The following is a 9217-nucleotide window of genomic DNA, read 5'->3' as shown; positions in this document are numbered from 1 at the left end:
ATATATATATATATATATATATATATATATATCACAACAGTAAGTTAAATGAAAAGAAATTAGAAACAGTCCCAGTAAAATTCAGGACAAGAGGGTTGCTAACTCTATCCCTATCTATTTAGTACAGTACTCAAAGTTCTAGCTACAGCAATTAGACAATGAAGAGAGATCAAGGGGATACAACTGGAAAGGAAAAAATCAAATTATCACTACTTGCAGACGATATGATAGTATACATAAGCAACCCCCAAAATTCCACCAGAGAAATTCCACTTCTCTGAAGTGGCGGGATATAAAATTAAATTGAACAAATCAGCACCTTTCCGCTATTCAAAGAATAAACTGGCTGAGAAAGAAATTAGTGAAACAACACCCTTTACAACAGCCACAAATATTATAATATATCTTGGTGTAACTGTTACAAAGCAAGTGAAAGATCTGTAGAACAAGAACTTCAAATCCCTGAAAATAGAAATCAAAGAAAACCTCAGAAGATGGAAAGATCTCCTATGCTAATGGATTGCTAGGATTAACATAGTGAAAATAATGATGTTGCCAAAAGCAATCCACAGATTCAATGTAATTCCTATCAAAATTCCAACACAATTCTTCATAAACATGTGAAGAGCAATTCTCAACTTCATATGGAAAATAAACCGAGGGTAGCCAAAGCAATTCTCAACTATAAGAACTTCCAGGAAAATCATCATTCCTGTCTTCAAGCTGAATTACAAAAGCAATAGTGATAGAAGAAAAAAAAAAACTACATGGCACTTGTATAGAAACAGATAGATCAATCAATGGCATAGGATTGAAGATCCAGAAGTAAACCCACACATCTATGAACACTTTGTCATTGACAAAGAAGCCAAAACCATACAGTAGCTAAAAGAAAGCATCATCAACAAATGGTGCTGGTTTGACTGGTGGTCTGAGTGAAGAAGAATGCAAATTGATCCATATTTATCACCATGGAAAAAGCACAAGTCCAAGTCAATCAAAGACTTCCACATAATACCAGATTCACTGAGTCTAACAGAAGAGAAAGTGGGAAATAGCCTCCAGTACATTGGCACAGGGGAAACTTTCTTGAACAGAACACCAGTGGCTCAGGGTCTAAGATTAACAACTGATAAACGAGACCTCATGAAATTGAAAATCTTCTGTAAGACAAAGGAGACTGTTAATAGGACAAATTGACAACCTACAGATTGGGAAAAATTCTTCACTAACCATACATCAGACTGAGGGCGAACATCCAAAATATATAAACAACTCAAGAAGCTAACCTCCAAAAAAACCAAATAACAAAAATGGGGTACAGAGAATTCACAACAGAAGAGCTGTGAATGGCCAAGAAGCACTTACAGGAATGTTCAAAGTACCTAGTCACCAAAGAAATGCAGCTCAAAAGGACCCTCAGAACCACTTCACACCAGTGAGAATAGCTAAAACCTCAATTGACAGCACATGCTGGTGAGGACGTGTAGAAAGAGGAACACTCCTCCTTTGCTGGTGAAATTGCACACTGGTGGAGCCACTCTGGAAATCAATCTGGCTTTTCCTCATAAAATTGAAAATAGTTCTTCATGAAGACCCAGCTTTACCATTCTTGGGCCTATACCCAAAAGACGCCCCACCTTACCACATGGACATGTGCTCTACCATGTTCATAGCAGCCTTATTTGTAATAGGCAGAAAGTGGAAACAACCCATTCTTCTGTCTCTCAACAGAAGAATGGATACAGAAAACATGCTTTGTTTACACAATGGAATACTATTCAGCTATTAAAATCAAGGGCATCCTGATTTTGCAGGCAAATGGATAGATCTATAAAATATCATCCTGAGTGAGGTAACTCAGACCCAAAAGAACATACATAGTATGCACTCACTGATTAATGGATATTAACCAAAAAAGTACAGAATACCTAGGATACAACCCAGATAGTAAGAAGTGTAACAAGCAGAAAAGCCCAAGTGAGGATGGGATGAGAAACTGTCAGATGGGTGACCAAGGGGGGCAACATCTGGAATGTAGATACATAAAATAGTAATAATAAAATCTAAAGCAGCGTGCTGAGGAACATGTTTAGCCCTAGCACTCAGGAGACAGAGCATGTGGAACTTTGAGGTTTTTTTCTAGATCACCCAGATCTAAATAGCAAATTTTAGGCTAGCCTGGTCTATCCAGCAAGTTTCAGACAATTCAAACCTGAGAAGTGAGACCCTGTATCAACAAGAAAAAAGTCAAAGTGTTACTTGAAAAGCTTAAAAAAAAGACATAAGATTAATATGAAATACGGAATAATACAGAGCTATTTAAAATCACTAAAATACAAAATACAACGAATGATAAAGATATTGTATCAAAGACCCAAGTCTTTTTCTTTTCTGAAACAAAAAAAATAGATGAAACATTAAGAATGATTAAGTAAGATAAAAGTGATAAACATTACCAAAGATAATGGGACAGAAAGAAATCCCAGATGTGAGAGAACATTTTAAATTTTCTTAAGTGCTTCAAACACTTTTCATAATAAAATCTGAAAGTGTATTATAGATGGAGGGATAATCAAATTTAAAAAGAAAAAAAATCTAAGCAGGGCTTAGCAGGTAGCTTAGTGTGTAAGTGTAAAGGTGTGAGTCCGGATCCCGAGCATCTCCATTAAATACAGGCTTAACCACACAGTCCTGAAATCCTGGCAAAGTAGGGGAAGTGCTCTCCTGCCAATCTCACCAATCAGTGAGCTCCAGGTTTAGTGAGAGAGCCAGTCTCAAAAAGACTGCTGAAGCAACTGAAGAATATGAACATGTATATTTGAATCCAACAGTGCACACACACACACACACACGCACACACACACACACACACACACACACACACACACATATTAGTGGCTAAGAAACATATAGATATCAAAAATCAGCATTATTGCAGCTTCAAAAAAGAGCCCTGACCAATTGAAAACCTCTCTCTTCACAACTAAAACAAAATAACCAAAAAGAACACTTAGGTTACATGAAGGGTTCTAGGAATTAGAAAAAGCAAATACTCCAACTCTTTTAGAGGGTCATTTTAAATCACAATTCATATTAAAGACAAAGATTAAACAAAAGAAAATTTGAATGCTAATTTATTTATGCTCTTGAATAAAAAATATACCTAGATTAATTGTACTTTAAAAGCCTACACGGATACTTATGGACAACTTCTTTTAAAAAAATGAAATGATCAGTGTTTCTGAACTCTGACATTAGAGAATTCCCAGACATGTAAAACACAATCTTCAGTTTTCAATTTTTGATGTTACTATAATCTCTGTACTGTAGGGTTTTTGTAGATTTTTGTGAATGTACTGAACAGCTTTTGAAGGTTTGTATGATTCCTACTGAATTCCAAAGAATCATCAGACTGGCAGCTGCAAAAAAAAAAAAAATACCTACTTCAAAGTAGCTCTTCTGGCAGTAATAATAGTAAAGCACAATCTTACAAATATTTACAGAGAAACAAAACCTAAATAACATCATCAAACAGAATCTAGAAATAAGTGAACAGATTAAAACAGAAATAAAAAGAAAGATACCCTCAATTTAGTAAACACATTAATAATAAAGTCTATGAATACCCAGAAAACATGTGATACATTTTTTTTCCAAATAAAACTCCTAGAAATGTTGGATTAAAAGAATGAAAAACGTAAATCTTCCTGGGCTTGGAAAAAATAGACCTGCCCGGAAGCCCCAGCAGCAAAGCACACTGTACCTAAGTTACCACCGCAATTACTCAAAGTTGTTCAAGAGATCTCTGTGAGACTATTTAAAATTTAAACATAATTTAAACCATGACACACGATTTGGATATTCTAAGAAGCCGATGAATCATTTTCCGCTCAGAAAAATCTATGTGTATCTCCTGAAAACTGGGGGTGGGAGACAGGCCAGGGGATTTAACACTGGTGGAGAAACTTAGATAATAAGATGCACTCACACACACACACACACACACACACACACACACACACACACACACACACACACACACACACACACACACACACACACACACACACACACACACACACACACATGTTGTAGGTGTGATAGATAATGAAGTGGGAAGCACTCATTTTGAATAGGCAAGAAACATCCAAGAAATTAGAACCTAGTGATAAGAAAACGTAGCACTTCTGAAAAACAGGGATGGGGTTGGCGTAAAGGTTAGAGGAGCTGAGTCTGCAATCCAGCATCAGAGGGGTGGCCAGGGATCCTAAAGGCCATTCAGGGTCTCAGAAGGCATGAAACAACCTGGTCTGAGGAGTGGTTGGCAGAAGACAGACATGCTAAGTTGACAGTTTCTGACTGCTATTGGGACTCTTGGCAAAGGAGCAGGCTATGCTTCTGGAGCCAGAGAAATTGCTAAGGAAGTTTCTGTCATTTCTCAGGTTAGAAATGGTGGATTTGTTGGAGTGGTGGCTGAATACACACAGAAATCAGTCTGAAGTCAATCAAGGTGAAATGTATTCCGCTAGAGTTGGCGAGTTGAGTCTGCAGTGTAAGAAAAGCAGGGTTCTCAAGAGACAAGGAATAAAAGGGTAGATGGCATTTTAACTATTCACTGGGACAAAGAATGCTGGCCTCAAAGAATCTGACATGGTAGTCTAGAGAGGTCAAATTTCCAAGATTTTTGTTGTTGTTGTTGTTGAGACAGGGTTGGATTCTGCATCCTTGGTTACCCTGGAATTCACTGTATATGTCAGGTTAGCCTAGAACTCACAGACATCCACCTGACTGTCTGCCCGGTGCTGGTATTAAATGCATGTACTATCATACTTGGTCCCCAAGATTATTTTTGAAATAATTTATATTATAAACAAGAAATATGAGAGAACAATGATCAGAAGCAAAAACCATAGCTCTACTTAATTTAAGGGTTTAGAGTGGAGGATAACGCAGATGCAGAAGATTAAGGAGGACCTGAACAATCGAAATAGAATGACCCTAAAAGGTAAGAGGGAAAGAAGAGATGAAGGTAAGAGGAAGGGATGGAAGAAAGAAGGAAGGAAGGAAAGAAGGGAAGGGAGAGAGGGAGGGAGGGAGGGAGGAAGGAAGGAAGGAAGGAAGGAAGGAAGGAAGGAAGGAAGGAAGGAAGGAAGGAAGGATAAAAGATTAAGGTAGGGTGAAAAGGAAGGAAGGAGAAAGGGAGGGAAAGAGGGAGGGAACGTAGGTGAGTGGAAAGGAAGAAGCGATGAAGGATAGGAATGAAGGAGGGAAGAAGTAAGGGAGGGAGGAAAGAAAGGAAGAAAGGAAGAAAGGAAGAAAGAGAAAGGAAAGGAGGGAGGGAGAAATGGAGGGAGGTAGAAAGTGAGAGTGTGTGATGGTGGTGGCAGAAATCCTCTTTCATCCCAGTGCTCATGATGTTGAGGCACAAAGTTTATAGGTTTGAGTCCACCAGCACATTATAGGAAATAAGTGACAATGTCTGAATTTCCTTCTTTACTTTATTCAGCTTCGTCGTCTTCATATATAATCTAGTATGTCGCAAGCATATCTTTCTGAACTTTCATCAGAATAAACTGTTATCAAGTAGAAAGTCATAGCATGTCTACAACTTGCAGTCTCTGATTTCTAGAGAATGTGTACTAACAAGTTGCTATTCCAAGGATGGGCATAAAGGTTTACAAAGCTGAAGAAGTCCCTGTACTTTCCTTGCTTTGATGGTAACTAGAGAAAAAAGTTATTTTGAGGAAAGAGGGCACATCTGACCAAGCTACTGTCTTCTTCCTAGAATATGGCCCTGTTCTCACCATCCTACTACTATGCCTTCTTCCGATGAGAGGATCCCTTGTTACTATAATTAATGTACCTATGTTCATAAAGATGCAAGAGAAGAAAGTGGCCCATTCAGGAGATACCTGGGATGAGAGTAACAAAAAAGGGAAATTTAGTTGTTTAAGAAATAATTTATAAGAATTTACCATTTAAAGACCTATGAAGTTCTGATAATACAGACTGAATATCATTTATTTTAATTTTTAAAAATTTAAATGACTACAATTTGTTTCTAATGGCAGGAAAGAAAAAACTCTTCAAAATTAGTAGTATACCTTACTTATGTTTAGAGCTTTTAAGTTGGTTCTGTATTAGAGAAAAAAATAATTTTCTGATAAAATAATAACAGGAAATTATACTTAAATAAATGGAAAGCACTTGATCAGAAATGTATTTTAATGGAGAAAGGATTACATGAAGAATATCCACATTATTGAATATTAACACTGTGAGAAAAATTCAAATCTGTTCCAACAAAAAGGAACAGCACACAAGTGGTTAATCAAAAGCAAGACATAGAAGATAATTACTTTTTTAAAATTCTGTTGGAGTGTTCCTAGTGGCTATGTATATGAATAACTTCTATGTTTATAACTTATATGTTTATCTACAGAGAAAAAAAACAAAGGTATAATAAATTTGTCAACAGAAGCTGTATCTCAAAAGCAGAGTTCGTCAGAGTTACATTTCTCTCATTTTATGACAAATTTGTGTAGACATTTGAAAAACATTCTGTTCTACATGGATGTATTTCTTTTAATTAAGCTAGGTTAGTATTAATAAGTATCTCCTGATATTCTCCCTGTCAAAATGACCAATTGACTCCACAGTATAGCACAGTAGGATTTGCTGAAAGAGAAATAGATTTGTATTTTCTTTTCCGTCTGTTTTTCTTTCTCTATTCATAAATATGCACATGAAAAAAATCTCTCCTTCCTCTATTATTCTGCCAATAATTACCCTACTTGTTTACTCTCTCCTATTTGGTTTCTTCTTGCTTTGTCTTTAATCTGCCCTAAAGTACTTATTAATCTACTACAATACTCTTATCCATTACACTAACTGATACTCCTTGCTAGGATGTTGGGTAATTCCCAGCCCTCTTGCTTCTCGAATGTTCAATAGAATCCACTACAACTTATCATTTTTACATCCCTGAGTCACTTGCCTTCAATGATACAGCTGACACAACCTCATGCACAATCCTCTTGGCCTGTTACTTTCCTTTTCCTGACACTTAATACTTCCTTATACTTATATGGGATTCATGGTAGTTAGTCATCAAATTTTTCCTCTTGCAGAATCACTCACTACCCATGTGATTGCATTCAAGACTGTCTACTTATCATAATTTAGAAGATTTCCTTTTGGTATAGCAAATCTCCCCTGAAATTATAGTAAATGAACAAAATAAAAATTTTCCCTCTCATACAACAGTTGAGTATAGTTTTTGTGACATGTGAATTGCTATTTTATAAAGAACCAGGAATTTTAGGATCTAAAGTGTTCTTTGTATGTCCTTCAGCTCTTACTCTCTGCTCTAGAATTTGACCTTTTTAGATGTCCCCTGTTGATCAAAGAACTAGCACTCGCATTAATCCCTGAGCTTGGGAGTATACATTTCCACCTAATCTTGTGCTTAGCAACAGAGATTTTGTGCAGGACATGAAGATTTGGTGACTGGAAAATCAAAAGAGCACACAGAAGTAAGTAGCTTCCCAGGAATAGATGGAGTTTTTTAACAGGGACAGCCAAGTTCACAGACAGATCAATACAGAGAAGCTATTTTAATTCAAGACAGGGCCAAAGCTCTTGAGAATGAATATTCAAACCCATCTGACACTTTCATAATTTTTGCCAACTTCACAGGTATAAGTGGAGCAGATAGAGCATAAGAATTTCAAGCATATTCATCAGGAATATGGGGCATGCATATTATTTCGAATGAATCACTAAAGTTCAGGTTATAACCTCAGCAATAGAAAAGCAGTTTGATCCAGTTAATTAATTATAAACAATGAAAATAATAATGATAAAAGTTAACATTTGGTGTATGTTCTTCTTTCATATGATCTATACCATCATATATAAAAATGCATTTAACCCTTATACTGACTCTATGACTTTTAATATCCTATCATCCCATTGTACATACTAATGCACAGAGAGGACTTGTAATATCCTATTGTACAGACAAATCACAGAGATATAAATAGGTTAAGTGATTTATTCAAGTTTTATGCTAAACTTCTGGGAGGACATTCTGTTCTTACTATCCCAGGCTCCAAGGATTGTACCCTAAGTAATATGTAGCATTGATCAAAACATTGGGATGAGAAATTTCTACAGGGTTAAAAAAGAATTGATATTTATAGAAATTACTGTATTACTGTTGAGGAATTTTCACAAAAATTAATATTTAATATATAGAGACATACAGTTTATATATATTCAATTTGAAAAACTGGGCATCGTGGCTTTTGCATATGTTCTCAGTACTCTCTGAAGCTGTGTGAAGAGTCTTATGCATTAAAAGTTAAACTACCCTACATACGGAGACAGTATCTCAGCAGCAAAAGAAGAATGTTTAAAAAGCAAGCTTTTATCATGCAAGCCTTTCAGTTGCTCAGTAACACTTAGTCCAAGATGCTTTATACTATTGCTGCTACTGTGAAAGGTGTTGATTATCTGATCCCTTTCTCAGAATGTTTGTATATAGAAGGGCTAGTGATCTTTGTGAGTGAATTTTTGTATCCAGCTACTTTGTTGAAAGTACTTATCAGGTGTAGGAGTTGCTAAGTGGAACTTTGGGGCCATGTGTGTATGCTATCGTATTGTCTGCAAATGAAGATTCTTGAACTTCTTTCTGAAGTCCACTGAAGGATATTTTTGTGGACTATATGGAAACCTACTACAGTGAAAACTTCCTATAAAATATGAAAGCTATCCTAATGAAGTCTGCAAGTAATGTAGAAGACAGAACCCTACTGTCCATCTCTTGTCATCAAGCAAAGTTTCCAATGCAGGCACTTCATGGCTATGACACAGAAAGATACTATGTAAGCCAGGAAAAGAGAAAAGTAAGCACCCAACCAAACAAACCTTCGATCTACTTTCTTTTTTTTAATTAATTTATTATTATTTTCTTTATTTACATTTCAAATGCTATCCCGAAACTTCCCTATACCCCATCTCTGCCCCTGATCCCTTACCCACCCACTCCCACTACTTGGCCCTGGCCTTCCCCTGTGCTGGGTCATATAAAGTTTGCAAGACCAAGGGGCCTCTCTTCCCAATGACGGCCAATTAGGCCATCTTCTGCTACATATGCAGCTAGAGACACAAGCTAAGGGGGTACTGGTTAGTTCATATTGTTGTTGCACCT

Source organism: Mus pahari, chromosome 8 (assembly GCF_900095145.1).
Source record: "Mus pahari chromosome 8, PAHARI_EIJ_v1.1, whole genome shotgun sequence".
Classification (NCBI taxonomy): domain Eukaryota; kingdom Metazoa; phylum Chordata; class Mammalia; order Rodentia; family Muridae; genus Mus; species Mus pahari.
Note: the sequence above shows the minus strand (reverse complement) of the source record.